The 24,533-nt window shown below is 51.1% G+C and overlaps 1 protein-coding gene across 3 annotated transcripts in view; it reads right to left on the bottom strand.

The window, feature by feature from the left end:
• The window catches only part of LOC134928685 (uncharacterized), a 97,623-nt gene that overhangs the window by 25,086 nt on the left and 48,004 nt on the right, over positions 1–24,533 (bottom strand). Inside the window, exon 1 of one of the 3 annotated variants that reach the window (XM_063924677.1) lies at positions 1,111–1,334. The exons of the other annotated variants lie outside the window; for them this stretch is intronic. The gene's annotated coding sequence lies outside the window, so the exon portion shown is untranslated. Of the gene's footprint in view, positions 1–1,110; positions 1,335–24,533 lie in introns of those variants that run through there. 3 annotated transcript variants of the gene reach the window in all.

A 24,533-nucleotide genomic window follows, 5' to 3' on the forward strand; every position in this document is an offset into this window, starting at 1 on the left:
ATCTCACCCCCAGTCCTGTCCCCTATCTCGCCCCCAGTCCCGTCCCCTATCTCGCCCCCAGTCCCGTCCCCTATCTCGCCCCCAGTCCCGTCCCCTATCTCGCCCCCCAGTCCTGTCCCCTATCTCGCCCCCCAGTCCCGTCCCCTATCTCGCCCCCCCAGTCCTGTCCCCTATCTCGCCCCCAGTCCTGTCCCCTATCTCGCCCCCAGTCCCGTCCCCTATCTCGCCCCCCAGTCCTGTCCCCTATCTCGCCCCCCAGTCCTGTCCCCTATCTCGCCCCCCAGTCATGTCCCCTATCTCGCCCCCCAGTCCTGTCCCCTATCTCGCCCCCCCAGTCCTGTCCCCTATCTCGCCCCCCCAGTCCTGTCCCCTATCTCGCCCCCAGTCCCGTCCCCTATCTCGCCCCCCAGTCCCGTCCCCTATCTCGCCCCCCCAGTCCTGTCCCCTATCTCGCCCCCAGTCCCGTCCCCTATCTCGCCCCCAGTCCCGTCCCCTATCTCGCCCCCCAGTCCTGTCCCCTATCTCGCCCCCAGTCCCGTCCCCTGCCATCCGCGCTTCAGGGGTATTGCGCACGCACAAGGTGTTCTGCGCATGTGCAAATCACTTTTTTTCCATCTAATACTTTTGATGCGATGGTTATTTGCTATCACATCCAAAGTTTCGATGGTGGAAACGCAGCCATCATTTGATGGTGGGCTTCCGATGTCCATCCCTCGCCTGGGCCTGGAAGGGGGCTGCGGCCTGGAGGGATTGCAATGTCCCTGCACACTGACCTCACGGCATGACAGGACTGAGAGGCCGCCCAGGCCTGGGGGCACACACACACACAACACACACACACAGAGGGGCAGGAGGCACACACACAACACACACACACAGAGGGGCAGGGGGCACACACACAACACACACACAGAGGGGCAAGGGGGCACACACACAACACACACACAGAGGGGCAGGGGGCACACACACACAACACACACACACAGAGGGGCAGGGGGCACACACACAACACACACACACAGAGGGGCAAGGGGGCACACACACAACACACACACAGAGGGGCAGGGGGCACACACACAACACACAGAGGGGCAAGGGGGCAGCTCTTACCCAATAGCAGAGAGGAGAGCGTGTGCAGAGGATATACGCAGGTCCCAGGCTGCTCTGGAATGGGGCCCCCCAGCTGGTGTGTGGGGGCCCCTGTGTCCCTGGTGACAGCAGATGCGGTGTACAGAGAGACATAAACAGTCCGGGCTCTTCCTGCTGGCTGCAGCTGACACAGAGGAAGCAGCAGCAGCAGCAGCACTGAGAGTGGGGGAGGGGGCTCAGTGCTGTGTGGGGAGGGTCAGTGTACAGAACGCAGAGGAGCTGCAGCAGCACTGGCCGGGGAACACCAGGGGCGATCTGCATGGAGCACTGTGACCCAGCTCTGCCACTGAGCTGAGAGATGCCCCAGGTGCCCCGGGGGGCATCCTAGGACTGAGGAACAGGGCGATGGTGACAGAATGCAGCACCCCGGGGTCTCTGATACCCCGCACCAGCGCAGAGGCTGGCTCAGGGTTCTGCGCTCATCGGCCACATTGCGTGCACGGAAATACGGCCCAAATGTATTAAGCCTTAACAAGAGATAAAGAGAGATAAAATGCCTGACAATCAGCTCCTAGCTGTCATTTATACAACACAGCCTGTGACGTGGGAGCTGATTGGCTGGTACTTTGGGCCTGATTCAGACCTGATCCTTGCTGTGCGTTTTCGCACAGCGGGTGATTATCGAACTACTGCACATGCGTATACACCGCAATGCGCAGGCGCGTCACCAAACAGCGACAGCCTGGTGTGAAAATTTTGATCGCATGGCTGTTCGCAAGGTGATTGACAGGAAGTGGGCGTTTGTGGGTGGTTACTGGCCGTTTTCTGGGCCTGTCAGGGAGGGTGTGTGACGTCAGCTCTGACTCCGATCAGCCTGTGTGTATCGCACTGTAGGTGTAAGTCCTGGGCTGCGCATACACTGCACACACTGCACACACTGCACACACCACACACACTGCACACACCACACACACCGCACACACCGCACACACTGCACACACTGCACACACTGCACACACCGCACACACTGCACACACTGCACACACTTCAAACACTTCACACACCGCACACACTGCACACACTGCACACACTGCACACACTTCACACACCGCACACACCGCACACACCGCACACACTCCACACACTGCACACACCGCACACACTGCACACACTGCACACACTTCACATACTTCACACACCGCACACACCGCACACACTGCACACACTGCACACACCGCACACACCGTACACACTGCACACACTGCACACACTTCACACACCGCACACACCGCACACACCGCACACACTGCACACACTGCACACACTGCACACACCGCACACACTGCACACACTGCACACACTGCACACACTTCACACACCGCACACACCGCACACACCGCACACACCGCACACACTCCACACACTGCACACACCGCACACACCGTACACACTGCACACACTGCACACACTTCACATACTTCACACACCGCACACACCGCACACACCGCACACACTCCACACACTGCACACACCGCACACACTTCACATACTTCACACACCGCACACACCGCACACACTGCACACACTGCACACACTTCACATACTTCACACACCGCACACACCGTACACACTGCACACACTCCACACACTGCACACACCGCACACACCGCACACACCGCACACACCGCACACACTCCACACACTGCACACACCGCACACACCGTACACACTGCACACACTGCACACACTTCACATACTTCACACACCGCACACACCGCACACACTCCACACACTCCACACACTGCACACACCGCACACACCGTACACACTGCACACACTGCACACACCGCACACACCGTACACACTGCACACACTGCACACACTTCACATACTTCACACACCGCACACACCGCACACACCGCACACACCGCACACACTCCACACACTGCACACACTGCACACACTGCACACACCGCACACACCGTACACACTGCACACACTGCACACACTTCACATACTTCACACACCGCACACACCGCACACACTGCACACACTGCACACACCACACACACCGTACACACTGCACACACTTCACATACTTCACACACCGCACACACCGCACACACCGCACACACCGCACACACTCCACACACTGCACACACCGCACACACCGTACACACTGCACACACTGCACACACTTCACATACTTCACACACCGCACACACCGCACACACCGCACACACTCCACACACTGCACACACCGCACACACCGTACACACTGCACACACTTCACATACTTCACACACCGCACACACCGCACACACTTCACATACTTCACACACCGCACACACCGTACACACTGCACATACTTCACACACCGCACACACCGCACACACCGCACACACTGCACACACTCCACACACTGCACACACCGTACACACTGCACACACTTCACATACTTCACACACCGCACACACCGCACACACCGCACACACTGCACACACTCCACACACTGCACACACCACACACACCGTACACACTGCACACACTGCACACACTTCACATACTTCACACACCGCACACACCGCACACACTCCACACACTGTACACACCGCACACACCGTACACACTGCACACACTCCACACACTGCACACACCGCACACACCGTACACACTGCACACACTGCACACACTTCACATACTTCACACACCGCACACACCGCACACACCGCACACACCGCACACACTCCACACACTGCACACACCGCACACACCGTACACACTGCACACACTCCACACACTGCACACACCGCACACACCGTACACACTGCACACACTGCACACACTTCACATACTTCACACACCGCACACACCGCACACACTCCACACACTGCACACACCGCACACACCGTACACACTGCACACACTGCACACACTTCACACACCGCACACACCGCACACACCGCACACACCGCACACACCGCACACACTGCACACACCACACACACCGTACACACTGCACACACTTCACATACTTCACACACCGCACACACCGCACACACTCCACACACTGCACACACCGCACACACCGTACACACTGCACACACTGCACACACTTCACATACTTCACACACCGCACACACCGCACACACCGCACACACCGCACACACTCCACACACTGCACACACCGCACACACCGTACACACTGCACACACTGCACACACTTCACATACTTCACACACCGCACACACTGCACACACTGCACACACCGCACACACCGTACACACTGCACACACTTCACATACTTCACACACCGCACACACCGCACACACCGCACACACTCCACACACTGCACACACCACACACACCGTACACACTGCACACACTGCACACACTTCACATACTTCACACACCGCACACACCGCACACACCGCACACACCGCACACACCGCACACACTGCACACACTGCACACACTGCACACACCGTACACACTGCACACACTGCACACACCGCATACACTGCACACACTGCACACACTGCACACACTTCACACACCGCACACACTGCACACACTTCACATACTTCACACACTGCACACACTGCACACACCGTACACACCGCACACACCGCACACACTGCACACACTTCACATACTTCACACACCGCACACACCGCACACACCGCACACACTGCACACACTTCACATACTTCACATACTTCACATACTTCACATACTTCACACACTGCACACACCGTACACACCGCACACACCGCACACACTGCACACACTTCACATACTTCACACACCGCACACACCGCACACACCGCACACACCGCACACACTGCACACACCGCACACACCGTACACACTGCACACACTGCACACACCGCACACACTGTACACGCCGCACACACTGCACACACCGTACACACTGCACACACTGCACATACTTCACACACCGCACACACCGCACACACTGCACACACTTCACACACCGCACACACCGCACACACCGCACACACTGCACACACTTCACATACTTCACATACTTCACACACCGCACACACCGCACACACTGCACACACTCCACACACTGCACACACCGTACACACTGCACACACTGCACACACTGCACACACTTCACATACTTCACACACCGCACACACCGCACACACTGCACACACTCCACACACTGCACACACCACACACACCGTACACACTGCACACACTGCACACACTGCACACACTGCACACACTTCACATACTTCACACACCGCACACACCGCACACACCGCACACACCGCACACACTGCACACACTGCACACACTGCACACACCGCACACACCGCACACACCGCACACACTGCACACACTGCACACACTGCACACACCGCATACACTGCACACACTGCACACACTGCACACACTTCACACACCGCACACACTGCACACACTTCACATACTTCACATACTTCACACACTGCACACACTGCACACACCGTACACACCGCACACACCGCACACACTGCACACACTGCACACACTTCACATACTTCACACACCGCACACACCGCACACACCGCACACACTGCACACACTTCACATACTTCACATACTTCACACACTGCACACACCGTACACACCGCACACACCGCACACACTGCACACACTTCACATACTTCACACACCGCACACACCGCACACACCGCACACACCGTACACACTGCACACACTGCACACACTGCACACACCGCACACGCCGTACACGCCGCACACACTGCACACACCGTACACACTGCACACACTGCACATACTTCACACACCGCACACACCGCACACACCGCACACACTGCACACACCGCACACACCGTACACACTGCACACACCGCACACACTGTACACGCCGCACACACTGCACACACCGTACACACTGCACACACTGCACACACTGCACACACTGTACACACTGTACACACCGTACACACTGCACACACCGCACACACTGCACACACTTCACACACTGTACACGCCGCACACACTTCACACACCGTACACACTGCGCACACCGCACACACTGCGCACACCGCACACACCGCACACACTGCACACACTGCACACACCGTACACACTTCACACACCGCACACACTTCACACACCGTGCACACTTCACACACCGTACACACTGCACACACCGTACACACCGCACACACCGCACACACTTCACACACCGTACACACCGCACACACTTCACACACCGTACACACTTCACACACTGCACACACCGTACGCACTTCACACACTGTACACGCCGCACACACTTCACACACCGTACACACTTCACACACTGCGCACACCGCACACACTGCGCACACCGCACACACCGCACACACCGCACACACCGTACACACCGCACACACTGCACACACTGCACACACCGTACACACTGCACACACTGCACACACTTCACATACTTCACACACCGCACACACCGCACACACTGCACATACTTCACATACTTCACACACTGCACACACTGCACACACCGCACACACCGCACACACTGCACACACTTCACACACTTCACACACCGCACACACCGCACACACCGCACACACTGCACACACCGCACACACTGCACACACTGCACACACCGCACACACTGTACACGCCGCACACACTGCACACACCGTACACACTGCACACACTGCACACACTGCACATACTTCACACACCGCACACACCGCACACACTGCACACACTTCACATACTTCACACACCGCACACACCGCACACACTTCACATACTTCACACACCGCACACACCGCACACACTGCACACACTGCACACACTGCACACACTGCACACACTGCACACACCGTACACACTGCACACACCGCACACACTGTACACGCCGCACACACTGCACACACCGTACACACTGCACACACTGTACACACCGTACACACTGCACACACCGCACACACTGCACACACTTCACACACTGTACACGCCGCACACACTTCACACACCGTACACACTTCACACACTGCGCACACCGCACACACTGCGCACACCGCACACACCGCACACACTGCACACACCGTACACACTTCACACACCGCACACACTGCACACACCGCACACACCGTACACACCGCACACACCGCACACACCGCACACACTTCACACACCGTACACACCGCACACACTTCACACACCGTACACACTTCACACACTGCACACACCGTACGCACTTCACACACTGTACACGCCGCACACACTTCACACACTGCGCACACCGCACACACTGCGCACACCGCACACACCACACACACCGCACACACCGTACACACCGCACACACTGCACACACCGTACACACTGCACACACCGCACACACCGTACACACCGCACACACTTCACACACCGTACACACCGCACACACTTCACACACCGTACACACTTTACACACTGCACACACCGCACACACTGCACACACCGTACACACTTCACACACCGCACACACTTCACACACCGTACACACTTCACACACCGTACACACTGCACACACTTCACACACTGCACACACTGCACACACTGCGCACACCGCACACACTGCGCACACCGCACACACTGCGCACACACCACGCACACCACGCACACCACACACACTGCACACACCGCACACACTGCACGCACTGCACACACCGTACACACCGCACACACTGCACACACTGCACACACCGCACACACCGTACACACTGCACACACTGCACACACCGCACACACTGTACACGCCGCACACACTGCACACACCGTACACACTGCACACACTGCACACACTGTACACACTGCACACACTGCACACACTGCACACACCGCACACACTGTACACACCGTACACACTGCACACACCGCACACACCGTACACACTGCACACACTGCACACACCGCACACACTGTACACGCCGCACACACTGCACACACCGTACACACTGCACACACTGCACACACTGTACACACCGTACACACTGCACACACTGCACACACCGCACACACTGTACACACCGTACACACTGCACACACTGCACACACTTCACACACTGTACACGCCGCACACACTTCACACACCGTACACACTTCACACACTGCGCACACCGCACACACTGCGCACACCGCACACACTGCACACACCGTACACACTTCACACACCGCACACACTTCACACACCGTGCACACTTCACACACCGTAGACACTGCACACACCGCACACACCGCACACACTTCACACACCGTACACACCGCACACACTTCACACACCGTACACACTTCACACACTGCACACACCGTACGCACTTCACACACTGTACACGCCGCACACACTTCACACACCGTACACACTTCACACACTGCGCACACCGCACACACTGCGCACACCGCACACACCGTACACACTGCACACACTGCACACACCGTACACACCGCACACACCGTACACACCGCACACACTTCACACACCGTACACACCGCACACACTTAACACACCGTACACACTTTACACACTGCACACACCGCACACACTGCACACACCGTACACACTTCACACACCGCACACACTTCACACACCGTACACACTTCACACACCGTACACACTGCACACACTTCACACACTGCACACACTGCGCACACCGCACACACTGCGCACACCGCACACACTGCGCACACCGCACACACTGCGCACACACTGCGCACACACCACGCACACCACACACACTGCACACACCGCACACACCGCACACACCGCACACACTGCACACACTGCACACACTGCACACACCGTACACACCGCACACACTGCACACACTGCACACACTTCGCACACCGTACACACTTCACACACTGTACACACTGCACACACTGCACACACTGCACACACCGTACACACCGCACACACTGCACACACTGCACACACTTCGCACACCGTACACACTTCACACACTGTACACACTGCACACACTGCACACACTTCACACACTTCACACACTGTACACACTACACACACCGTACACACCGCACACACTGCACACACCACACACACCGCACACACCGCACACACTTTACACACTGTACACACTGCACACACTGCACACACCGTACACACTGCACACACCGTACACACTGCACACACCGTACACACCGCACACACCGTACACACTGCACACACTGCACACACTTCACACACCGCACACACCGCACACACTGCACACACTTCACACACCGCACACACCGTACACACTTCACACACCGTACACACCGCACACACTTCACACACTTCACACACTGTACACACTGCACACACCGTACACACTACACACACCGTACACACCGTACACATCGCACACACTTCACACACCGTACACACTTCACACACCGTACACACTTCACACACCGTACACACCGCACACACTGCACACACAGTACACACTTCACACACCGCACACACCGTACACACTTCACACACCGTACACACTTCACACACCGTACACACTTCACACACCGTACACACTGCACACACTGCACACACTGCACACACTTCACACACCGCACACACTGCACACACTGTACACACCGTACACACTTCACACACCGTACACACTTCACACACCGTACACACTTCACACACCGTACACACTTCACACACCGTACACACTTCACACACCGTACACACTGCACACACCGTACACACTGCAACACTGTACACACCGTACACACCGCACACACTGCACACACCGTACACACTTCACACACTGTACACACTGCACACACTACACACACCGTACACACCGTACACACCGCACACACTGCACACACCGCACACACCGCACACACTTCACACACTGTACACACTGCACACACTGCACACACCGTACACACTGCACACACCGTACACACTGCACACACCGTACACACCGCACACACCGTACACACTGCACACACTTCACACACTTCACACACCGCACACACTGCACACACTTCACACACCGTACACACTTCACACACCGTACACACCGCACACACTTCACACACTTCACACACTGTACACACTGCACACACCGTACACACTACACACACCGTACACACCGCACACACCGTACACATCGCACACACCGTACACACTTCACACACCGTACACACTTCACACACCGTACACACTTCACACACCGTACACACTTCACACACCGTACACACCGCACACACTGCACACACAGTACACACTGCACACACCGCACACACCGTACACACTTCACACACCGTACACACTTCACACACCGTACACACTTCACACACCGTACACACTGCACACACTGCACACACTTCACACACCGCACACACTGCACACACTGTACACACCGTACACACTTCACACACCGTACACACTTCACACACCGTACACACTTCACACACCGTACACACTTCACACACCGTACACACTTCACACACCGTACACACTTCACACACCGTATACACTTCACACACCGTACACACTTCACACACCGTACACACTTCACACACCGTACATACTTCACACACCGTACACACTGCACACACCGTACACACTGCAACACTTCACACACTGCACACACCGCACACACCGCACACACTTCACACACTGCACACACCGTACACACTGTTCACACTTCACACACCGTACACACTTCACACACCGTACACACTTCACACACCGTACACACCGCACACACTGCACACACCGTACACACTGCAACACTGCACACACCGTACACACCGTACACACTGCACACACTTCACACACTTCACACACCTCACACACCGTACACACTGCACACACCGTACACACTGCAACACTGCACACACACCGTACACACTGCAACACTGCACACACCGTACACACCGCACACACTGCACACACTGCACACACTTCACACACTGCACACACTGCACACACCGCACACACTGCACACACCGTACACACTGCACACACTGTACACACCGTACACACTGCAACACTGCACACACCGTACACACTGCACACACCGCACACACCGTACACACTGTACACACTGTACACACACCGTACATACTGCACACACCGTACACACTTCACACACCGTACACACCGCACACACTTCACACACCGCACACACTTCACACACCGCACACACTTCACACACCGTACACACTTCACACACCGTACACACCGTACACACTGCAACACTGCACACACCGCACACACTGCACACACCGCACACGCTGCACACACCGCACACGCTGCACACACCGCACACGCTGCACACACCGCACACACCGTACACACTTCACACACCGTACACACCGTACACACTGCAACACTGCACACACCGTACACACTGCACACACTGTACACACTGCAACACTGCACACACCGTACACATTGCACACACCGTACACATTGCACACACCGTACACATTGCACACACCGTACACATTGCACACACCGTACACATTGCACACACCGTACACAACGCACACACCGCACACACCGTACATACTGCACACACACCGTACACACTGCACACACCGTACACACTTCACACACCGTACACACTGCAACACTGCACACACCGTACACACTGCAACACTGCACACACCGTACACACTGCACACACCGCATACTCCGCACACGCCTCACACGCTGCACACACCGCACACACCGTACACACTTCACACACCGTACACACCGTACACACCGTACACACTGCAACACTGCACACACCGTACACACTGCAACACTGCACACACCGTACACACTGCACACACTGCACACACCGTACACACTGCACACACCGTACACACTGCACACACCGTACACACTGCACACGCCGCACACGCTGCACACGCTGCACACACTGCACACGCCGCACACACCGCACACACCTCACACACCGTACACACTGTACACACTGCAACACTGCACACACCGTACACACTGCACACACCGTACACACTGCAACACTGCACACACCGTACACACTGCACACACTGTACACACTGCAACACTGCACACACCGTACACATTGCACACACCGTACACATTGCACACACCGTACACATTGCACACACCGTACACAACGCACACACCGTACACAACGCACACACTGTACACACTGCACACACACTGCACACACCGTACACACTTCACACACCGTACACACCGTACACACTGCAACACTGCACACACCGTACACACTGCAACACTGCACACACCGTACACACTGCACACACCGCATACACCGCACACGCCTCACACGCTGCACACACCGCACACACCGTACACACTTCACACACCGTACACACTGCAACACTGCACACACCGTACACACTGCACACACCGTACACACCGTACACACTGCAACACTGCACACACCGTACACATTGCACACACCGCGCACACTGTACACACTGTACACACACCGTACACACGGCACACACCGTACACACTGCACACACTTCACACACCGCACACACTTCACACACCGCACACACTTCACACACCGCACACACTTCACACACCGTACACACTTCACACACCGTACACACTTCAAACACCGTACACACTGCAACACTGCACACACCGTACACACTGCAACACTGCACACACCGTACACACTGCACACACCGTACACATTGCACACACTTCACACACACTGCACACACCGCACACACTGCACACACTGCACACACTGCACACACCGTACACACTGCACACACCGTACACACTGCACACATCGTACACACTTCACACACTGTACACACCATACACACTGCAACACTGCACACACCGTACACACCATACACACTGCAACACTGCACACACCGTACACATTGCACACACCGCACACACCATACACACTGTACACACCATACACACTGTACACACTGTACACACTGTACACACTGTACACACACCGTACACACTGTACACACTGCACACACTGCACACACTGCACACACCGTACACACTGCACACACCGCGCACACTGCACACACCGCACACACCGTACACACTGCACACACCGCACACACTGTACACACTGTACACACTGTACACACCGTACACACCGTACACACTGCAACACTGCACACTGCACACACCGTACACACTGCACACACCGCACACACCGCACACACCTTACACACCGTACACACTGCACACACTGCACACACCGCACACACTGTACACACCGCACACACTGTACACACCGTACACACTGCAACACTACAACACTGCACACACCGTACACACTGCACACACCGCACACACCTTACACACCGTACACACTGCACACACTGCACACACCGCACACACTGTACACACTGTACACACCGTACACACTGCACACACCGTACACACTGCACACACCGCACACACTTCACACACTTCACACCGTACACACTTCACACACCATACACACTGCAACACTGCACACACCGCACACACCGCACACCGTACACACTGCACACACTGCACACACCGTACACACTGCATACACTGCACACACTGCATACACTGCACACACCGTACACACTGCACACACCGCACACACTGCACACACCGTACACACTGCACACACTGCACGGTATGTACACACACTGCATACACTGCACACACTGCATACACTGCACACACCGTACACACCGTACACATTGCACACACCGCACACACTGCACACACCGTACACACTGCACGGTATGTACACACTGCATACACTGCACACACTGCATACACTGCACACACCGTACACACTGCACACACCGCACACACCGCACACACTTCACACACACTGCACACCGTACACACTTCACACACACACTGCACACCGTACACACTGCACACACTGTACACACTGCATACACTGCACACACCGTGCACACTGCACACACTTCACACACTGCAACACTGCACACACCGTACACACTGCAACACTTCACACACCGTACACACTGCACACATCGTACACACCGTACACACCGTACACACTGCACACACCGTACACACTGCACACACCGTACACATTGCACACACCGTACACACCATACACACCATACACACCATACACACTGTACACACACCGTACACACCGTACACACCGTACACACCGCACACACCGCACACACTGCACACACCGTACACACACTTCACACACCATACACACTTCACACCGTACACACTGCACACACTGCACACACCGTACACACTGCATACACTGCACACACTGCATACACTGCATACACCGTACACACCGTACACACTGCACACACCGCACACACCGCACACACTTAACACACACTGCACACCGTACACACTTCACACACACTGCACACCGTACACACTGCACACACTGTACACACTGCATACACTGCACACACCGTGCACACCGTACACACTGCACACACACTGCACACCGTACACACTGCACACACTGTACACACTGCATACACTGCACACACCGTGCACACCGTACACACTGCACACACCGTACACACCGTACACACTGCACACACCGTACACACCGTACACACCGCACACACCGTACACACCGCACACACTGCACACACTGCACACACTGCACACACTGCACACACCGCACACACTTCACACACACTGTACACCGTACACACCGCACACACCGTACACACCGCACACACTGCACACACCGCACACACTTCACACACACTGTACACCGTACACACTGCACAGAATGAGAAAAACATTCGATAGTGAGTGTGATGTGGACGGTTTTGCAGCGTCCGCTGACTGAGGGGAATTTTCACACAGCGTACACATGCGATCGCACATTTGCACGGGGCGGGTTTTCACTCCCCCTGGGTGGCGACTATCTATTCGCAGGACGGTGTAATCTGCAGCGCAGCGATCAGGTCTGGATTAGGCCCTTTATCCAGCTTTATCCAGATCCACTTTATCTCTTGTTAAGGCTTATTACATTTGGTCCTACATGTGGCTACTGGTCCATCTACCGATCTGTGCGCATCTATGTGACCGCACCGCCTGCGTCCATTCGCTGTGGAGACAGAGACAGTCGTTATAGCCGGGATTAAAAAAAGAAAAAAGATGTCACTGTATTTACTAGAACGTCAGTCACATTTATTCCCCCAGTTACAGTAACAGCTTCTACCAAGATACAGAACGTCAGTCACATTTATTCCCCCAGTTACAGTAACAGCTTCTACCAAGATACAGAGCGTCAGTCACATTTATTCCCCCCAGTTACAGTAACAGCTTCTACCAAGATACAGAGCGTCAGTCACATTTATTCCCCCAGTTACAGTAACAGCTTCTACCAAGATACAGAACGTCAGTCACATTTATTCCCCCAGTTACAGTAACAGCTTCTACCAAGATACAGAGCGTCAGTCACATTTATTCCCTCCAGTTACAGTAACAGCTTCTACCAAGATACAGAGCGTCAGTCACATTTATTCCCCCCAGTTACAGTAACAGCTTCTACCAAGATACAGAGCGTCAGTCACATTTATTCCCCCAGTTACAGTAACAGCTTCTACCAAGATACAGAACGTCAGTCACATTTATTCCCCCCAGTTACAGTAACAGCTTCTACCAAGATACAGAACGTCAGTCACATTTATTCCCCCCAGTTACAGTAACAGCTTCTACCAAGATACAGAACGTCAGTCACATTTATTCCCCCCAGTTACAGTAACAGCTTCTACCAAGATACAGAGCGTCAGTCACGTTTATTCCCCCCAGTTACAGTAACAGCTTCTACCAAGATACAGAGCGTCAGTCACATTTATTCCCCCCAGTTACAGTAACAGCTTCTACCAAGATACAGAGCGTCAGTCACATTTATTCCCCCAGTTACAGTAACAGCTTCTACCAAGATACAGAGCGTCAGTCACATTTATTCCCCCAGTTACAGTAACAGCTTCTACCAAGATACAGAACGTCCGTCACATTTATTCCCCCAGTTACAGTAACAGCTTCTACCAAGATACAGAACGTCAGTCACATTTATTCCCCCAGTTACAGTAACAGCTTCTACCAAGATACAGAACGTCAGTCACATTTATTCCCCCAGTTACAGTAACAGCTTCTACCAAGATACAGAGCGTCAGTCACATTTATTCCCCCAGTTACAGTAACAGCTTCTACCAAGATACAGAACGTCAGTCACATTTATTCCCCCCAGTTACAGTAACAGCTTCTACCAAGATACAGAGCGTCAGTCACATTTATTCCCCCCAGTTACAGTAACAGCTTCTACCAAGATACAGAACGTCAGTCACATTTATTCCCCCCAGTTACAGTAACAGCTTCTACCAAGATACAGAACGTCAGTCACATTTATTCCCCCAGTTACAGTAACAGCTTCTACCAAGATACAGAGCGTCAGTCACATTTATTCCCCCCAGTTACAGTAACAGCTTCTACCAAGATACAGAACGTCAGTCACATTTATTCCCCCCAGTTACAGTAACAGCTTCTACCAAGATACAGAGCGTCAGTCACATTTATTCCCCCCAGTTACAGTAACAGCTTCTACCAAGATACAGAACGTCAGTCACATTTATTCCCCCCAGTTACAGTAACAGCTTCTACCAAGATACAGAACGTCAGTCACATTTATTCCCCCAGTTACAGTAACAGCTTCTACCAAGATACAGAGCGTCAGTCACATTTATTCCCCCAGTTACAGTAACAGCTTCTACCAAGATACAGAACGTCAGTCACATTTATTCCCCCCAGTTACAGTAACAGCTTCTACCAAGATAAAGAGCGTCAGTCACATTTATTCCCCCCAGTTACAGTAACAGCTTCTACCAAGATACAGAACGTCAGTCACATTTATTCCCCCCAGTTACAGTAACAGCTTCTACCAAGATACAGAGCGTCAGTCACATTTATTCCCCCAGTTACAGTAACAGCTTCTACCAAGATACAGAACGTCAGTCACACTTATTCCCCCCAGTTACAGTAACAGCTTCTACCAAGATAAAGAGCGTCAGTCACATTTATTCCCCCCAGTTACAGTAACAGCTTCTACTAAGATACAGAGCGTCAGTCACATTTATTCCCCCCAGTTACAGTAACAGCTTCTACCAAGATACAGAACGTCAGTCACATTTATTCCCCCCAGTTACAGTAACAGCTTCTACCAAGATACAGAACGTCAGTCACATTTATTCCCCCAGTTACAGTAACAGCTTCTACCAAGATACAGAGCGTCAGTCACATTTATTCCCCCAGTTACAGTAACAGCTTCTACCAAGATACAGAGCGTCAGTCACATTTATTCCCCCCAGTTACAGTAACAGCTTCTACCAAGATACAGAACGTCAGTCACATTTATTCCCCCAGTTACAGTAACAGCTTCTACTAAGATACAGAACGTCAGTCACATTTATTCCCCCCAGTTACAGTAACAGCTTCTACCAAGATACAGAGCGTCAGTCACATTTATTCCCCCCAGTTACAGTAACAGCTTCTACCAAGATACAGAGCGTCAGTCACATTTATTCCCCCCAGTTACAGTAACAGCTTCTACCAAGATACAGAGCGTCAGTCACATTTATTCCCCCCAGTTACAGTAACAGCTTCTACTAAGATACAGAACGTCAGTCACATTTATTCCCCCCCAGTTACAGTAACAGCTTCTACCAAGATACAGAGCGTCAGTCACATTTATTCCCCCCAGTTACAGTAACAGCTTCTACCAAGATACAGAGCGTCAGTCACATTTATTCCCCCAGTTACAGTAACAGCTTCTACCAAGATACAGAACGTCAGTCACATTTATTCCCCCAGTTACAGTAACAGCTTCTACCAAGATACAGAGCGTCCATCACATTTATTCCCTCCAGTTACAGTAACAGCTTCTACCAAGATACAGAACGTCAGTCACATTTATTCCCCCCAGTTACAGTAACAGCTTCTACCAAGATACAGAACGTCAGTCACATTTATTCCCCCAGTTACAGTAACAGCTTCTACCAAGATACAGAGCGTCAGTCACATTTATTCCCCCAGTTACAGTAACAGCTTCTACCAAGATACAGAACGTCAGTCACATTTATTCCCTCCAGTTACAGTAACAGCTTCTACCAAGATACAGAGCGTCAGTCACATTTATTCCCCCCAGTTACAGTAACAGCTTCTACCAAGATACAGAGCGTCAGTCACATTTATTCCCCCAGTTACAGTAACAGCTTCTACCAAGATACAGAGCGTCAGTCACATTTATTCCCCCAGTTACAGTAACAGCTTCTACCAAGATACAGAACGTCAGTCACATTTATTCCCCCAGTTACAGTAACAGCTTCTACCAAGATACAGAGCGTCAGTCACATTTATTCCCTCCAGTTACAGTAACAGCTTCTACCAAGATACAGAGCGTCAGTCACATTTATTCCCCCAGTTACAGTAACAGCTTCTACTAAGATACAGAACGTCAGTCACATTTATTCCCCCAGTTACAGTAACAGCTTCTACCAAGATACAGAACGTCAGTCACATTTATTCCCCCCAGTTACAGTAACAGCTTCTACCAAGATACAGAACGTCAGTCACACTTATTCCCCCCAGTTACAGTAACAGCTTCTACCAAGATACAGAGCGTCAGTCACATTTATTCCCCCAGTTACAGTAACAGCTTCTACCAAGATACAGAACGTCAGTCACATTTATTCCCCCCAGTTACAGTAACAGCTTCTACCAAGATACAGAACGTCAGTCACATTTATTCCCCCAGTTACAGTAACAGCTTCTACCAAGATACAGAGCGTCAGTCACATTTATTCCCCCCAGTTACAGTAACAGCTTCTACCAAGATACAGAGCGTCAGTCACACTTATTCCCCCCAGTTACAGTAACAGCTTCTACCAAGATACAGAGCGTCGGTCACATTTATTCCTCCCAGTTACAGTAACAGCTTCTACCAAGATACAGAGCGTCAGTCACATTTATTCCCCCAGTTACAGTAACAGCTTCTACCAAGATACAGAGCGTCAGTCACATTTATTCCCCCCAGTTACAGTAACAGCTTCTACCAAGATACAGAGCGTCAGTCACATTTATTCCCCCAGTTACAGTAACAGCTTCTACCAAGATACAGAACGTCAGTCACATTTATTCCCTCCAGTTACAGTAACAGCTTCTACCAAGATACAGAGCGTCAGTCACATTTATTCCCCCCAGTTACAGTAACAGCTTCTACCAAGATACAGAGCGTCAGTCACATTTATTCCCCCAGTTACAGTAACAGCTTCTACCAAGATACAGAACGTCAGTCACATTTATTCCCCCCAGTTACAGTAACAGCTTCTACCAAGATACAGAGCGTCAGTCACATTTATTCCCCCAGTTACAGTAACGGCTTCTACCAAGATACAGAGCGTCAGTCACATTTATTCCCTCCAGTTACAGTAACAGCTTCTACTAAGATACAGAACGTCAGTCACATTTATTCCCCCAGTTACAGTAACAGCTTCTACCAAGATACAGAACGTCAGTCACATTTATTCCCCCAGTTACAGTAACAGCTTTCTACCAAGATACAGAGCGTCAGTCACATTTATTCCCCCCAGTTACAGTAACAGCTTCTACCAAGATACAGAGCGTCAGTCACATTTATTCCCCCCAGTTACAGTAACAGCTTCTACCAAGATACAGAGCGTCAGTCACATTTATTCCCCCCAGTTACAGTAACAGCTTCTACCAAGATACAGAACGTCAGTCACATTTATTCCCCCAGTTACAGTAACAGCTTCTACCAAGATACAGAGCGTCAGTCACATTTATTCCCTCCAGTTACAGTAACAGCTTCTACCAAGATACAGAGCGTCAGTCACATTTATTCCCCCCAGTTACAGTAACAGCTTCTACCAAGATACAGAACGTCAGTCACATTTATTCCTCCCAGTTACAGTAACAGCTTCTACCAAGATACAGAGCGTCAGTCACATTTATTCCCCCAGTTACAGTAACAGCTTCTACCAAGATACAGAACGTCAGTCACATTTATTCCCCCAGTTACAGTAACAGCTTCTACCAAGATACAGAGCGTCAGTCACACTTATTCCCCCCAGTTACAGTAACAGCTTCTACCAAGATACAGAGCGTCAGTCACATTTATTCCCCCAGTTACAGTAACAGCTTCTACCAAGATACAGAGCGTCAGTCACATTTATTCCCCCAGTTACAGTAACAGCTTCTACCAAGATACAGAACGTCAGTCACATTTATTCCCTCCCAGTTACAGTAACAGCTTCTACCAAGATACAGAGCGTCCAGTCACATTTATTCCCCCAGTTACAGTAACAGCTTCTACCAAGATACAGAGCGTCAGTCACATTTATTCCCCCAGTTACAGTAACAGCTTCTACCAAGATACAGAACGTCAGTCACATTTATTCCCCCCAGTTACAGTAACAGCTTCTACCAAGATACAGAACGTCAGTCACATTTATTCCCCCCAGTTACAGTAACAGCTTCTACCAAGATACAGAGCGTCAGTCACATTTATTCCTCCCAGTTACAGTAACAGCTTCTACCAAGATACAGCACGTCAGTCACATTTATTCCCCCAGTTACAGTAACAGCTTCTACCAAGATACAGAGCGTCAGTCACATTTATTCCCCCCAGTTACAGTAACAGCTTCTACCAAGATACAGAACGTCAGTCACATTTATTCCCCCCAGTTACAGTAACAGCTTCTACCAAGATACAGAACGTCAGTCACATTTATTCCCCCAGTTACAGTAACAGCTTCTGCCAAGATACAGAGCGTCCATCACATTTATTCCCTCCAGTTACAGTAACAGCTTCTACCAAGATACAGAACGTCAGTCACATTTATTCCCCCAGTTACAGTAACAGCTTCTACCAAGATACAGAACTTCAGTCACATTTATTCCCTCCAGTTACAGTAACAGCTTCTACCAAGATACAGAGCGTCAGTCACATTTATTCCCCCCAGTTACAGTAACAGCTTCTACCAAGATACAGAGCGTCAGTCACATTTATTCCCCCCAGTTACAGTAACAGCTTCTACCAAGATACAGAGCGTCAGTCACATTTATTCCCCCAGTTACAGTAACAGCCTTCTACCAAGATACAGAGCGTCAGTCACATTTATTCCCCCCAGTTACAGTAACAGCTTCTACCAAGATACAGAACGTCAGTCACATTTATTCCCTCCAGTTACAGTAACAGCTTCTACCAAGATACAGAGCGTCAGTCACATTTATTCCCCCCAGTTACAGTAACAGCTTCTACCAAGATACAGAGCGTCAGTCACATTTATTCCCCCAGTTACAGTAACAGCTTCTACCAAGATACAGAACGTCAGTCACATTTATTCCCCCCAGTTACAGTAACAGCTTCTACCAAGATACAGAGCGTCAGTCACATTTATTCCCCCAGTTACAGTAACAGCTTCTACCAAGATACAGAACGTCAGTCACATTTATTCCCCCAGTTACAGTAACAGCTTCTACCAAGATACAGAGCGTCAGTCACATTTATTCCCCCCAGTTACAGTAACAGCTTCTACCAAGATACAGAGCGTCAGTCACATTTATTCCCTCCAGTTACAGTAACAGCTTCTACCAAGATACAGAACGTCAGTCACATTTATTCCCCCAGTTACAGTAACAGCTTCTACCAAGATACAGAGCGTCAGTCACATTTATTCCCCCAGTTACAGTAACAGCTTCTACCAAGATACAGAGCGTCAGTCACATTTATTCCCCCCAGTTACAGTAACAGCTTCTACCAAGATACAGAGCGTCAGTCACATTTATTCCCTCCAGTTACAGTAACAGCTTCTACCAAGATACAGAGCGTCAGTCACATTTATTCCCCCAGTTACAGTAACAGCTTCTACCAAGATACAGAACGTCAGTCACATTTATTCCCTCCAGTTACAGTAACAGCTTCTACCAAGATACAGAGCGTCAGTCACATTTATTCCCCCCAGTTACAGTAACAGCTTCTACCAAGATACAGAGCGTCAGTCACATTTATTCCCCCAGTTACAGTAACAGCTTCTACCAAGATACAGAGCGTCAGTCACATTTATTCCCCCAGTTACAGTAACAGCTTCTACCAAGATACAGAACGTCAGTCACATTTATTCCCCCCAGTTACAGTAACAGCTTCTACCAAGATACAGAGCGTCAGTCACATTTATTCCCCCAGTTACAGTAACAGCTTCTACCAAGATACAGAACGTCAGTCACATTTATTCCCCCCAGGTACAGTAACAGCTTCTACCAAGATACAGAACGTCCGTCACATTTATTCCCCCCAGTTACAGTAACAGCTTCTACTAAGATACAGAGCGTCAGTCACATTTATTCCCCCCAGTTACAGTAACAGCTTCTACTAAGATACAGAACGTCAGTCACATTTATTCCCCCAGTTACAGTAACAGCTTCTACCAAGATACAGAGCGTCAGTCACATTTATTCCCCCAGTTACAGTAACAGCTTCTACCAAGATACAGAACGTCAGTCACATTTATTCCCCCAGTTACAGTAACAGCTTCTACCAAGATACAGAACGTCAGTCACATTTATTCCTCCAGTTACAGTAACAGCTTCTACCAAGATACAGAACGTCAGTCACATTTATTCCCCCAGTTACAGTAACAGCTTCTACCAAGATACAGAGCGTCAGTCACATTTATTCCTCCAGTTACAGTAACAGCTTCTACCAAGATACAGAACGTCAGTCACATTTATTCCCCCCAGTTACAGTAACAGCTTCTACCAAGATACAGAGCGTCAGTCACATTTATTCCTCCCAGTTACAGTAACAGCTTCTACCAAGATACAGAGCGTCAGTCACATTTATTCCCCCAGTTACAGTAACAGCTTCTACCAAGATACAGAGCGTCAGTCACATTTATTCCTCCCAGTTACAGTAACAGCTTCTACCAAGATACAGAACGTCAGTCACATTTATTCCCCCCAGTTACAGTAACAGCTTCTACCAAGATACAGAGCGTCAGTCACATTTATTCCTCCAAGTTACAGTAACAGCTTCTACCAAGATACAGAACGTCAGTCACATTTATTCCCCCCAGTTACAGTAACAGCTTCTACCAAGATACAGAGCGTCAGTCACATTTATTCCCCCCAGTCACATTTATTCCCCCCAGTTACAGTAACAGCTTCTACCAAGATACAGAACGTCAGTCACATTTATTCCCCCAGTTACAGTAACAGCTTCTACCAAGATACAGAACGTCAGTCACATTTATTCCCCCCAGTTACAGTAACAGCTTCTACCAAGATACAGAGCGTCAGTCACATTTATTCCCCCAGTTACAGTAACAGCTTCTACCAAGATACAGAGCGTCAGTCACATTTATTCCCCCCAGTTACAGTAACAGCTTCTACCAAGATACAGAACGTCAGTCACATTTATTCCCTCCAGTTACAGTAACAGCTTCTACCAAGATACAGAGCGTCAGTCACATTTATTCCCCCCAGTTACAGTAACAGCTTCTACCAAGATACAGAACGTCAGTCACATTTATTCCCCCCAGTTACAGTAACAGCTTCTACCAAGATACAGAGCGTCAGTCACATTTATTCCCCCAGTTACAGTAACAGCTTCTACCAAGATACAGAACGTCAGTCACATTTATTCCCCCAGTTACAGTAACAGCTTCTACCAAGATACAGAGCGTCAGTCACATTTATTCCCTCCAGTTACAGTAACAGCTTCTACTAAGATACAGAGCGTCAGTCACATTTATTCCCCCCAGTTACAGTAACAGCTTCTACCAAGATACAGAACGTCAGTCACATTTATTCCCCCCAGTTACAGTAACAGCTTCTACCAAGATACAGAGCGTCAGTCACATTTATTCCCCCAGTTACAGTAACAGCTTCTACCAAGATACAGAACGTCCGTCACATTTATTCCCCCCAGTTACAGTAACAGCTTCTACTAAGATACAGAGCGTCAGTCACATTTATTCCCCCCAGTTACAGTAACAGCTTCTACCAAGATACAGAGCGTCAGTCACATTTATTCCCCCAGTTACAGTAACAGCTTCTACCAAGATATAGAGCGTCAGTCACATTTATTCCCCCCAGTTACAGTAACAGCTTCTACCAAGATACAGAACGTCAGTCACATTTATTCCCTCCAGTTACAGTAACAGCTTCTACCAAGATACAGAGCGTCAGTCACATTTATTCCCCCCAGTTACAGTAACAGCTTCTACCAAGATACAGAACGTCAGTCACATTTATTCCCCCAGTTACAGTAACAGCTTCTACCAAGATACAGAGCGTCAGTCACATTTATTCCCCAGTTACAGTAACAGCTTCTACCAAGATACAGAACGTCAGTCCACATTTATTCCCCCA

The sequence above is a fragment of the Pseudophryne corroboree genome, chromosome 5, assembly GCF_028390025.1.
Source record: "Pseudophryne corroboree isolate aPseCor3 chromosome 5, aPseCor3.hap2, whole genome shotgun sequence".
Classification (NCBI taxonomy): Eukaryota; Metazoa; Chordata; class Amphibia; order Anura; family Myobatrachidae; genus Pseudophryne; species Pseudophryne corroboree.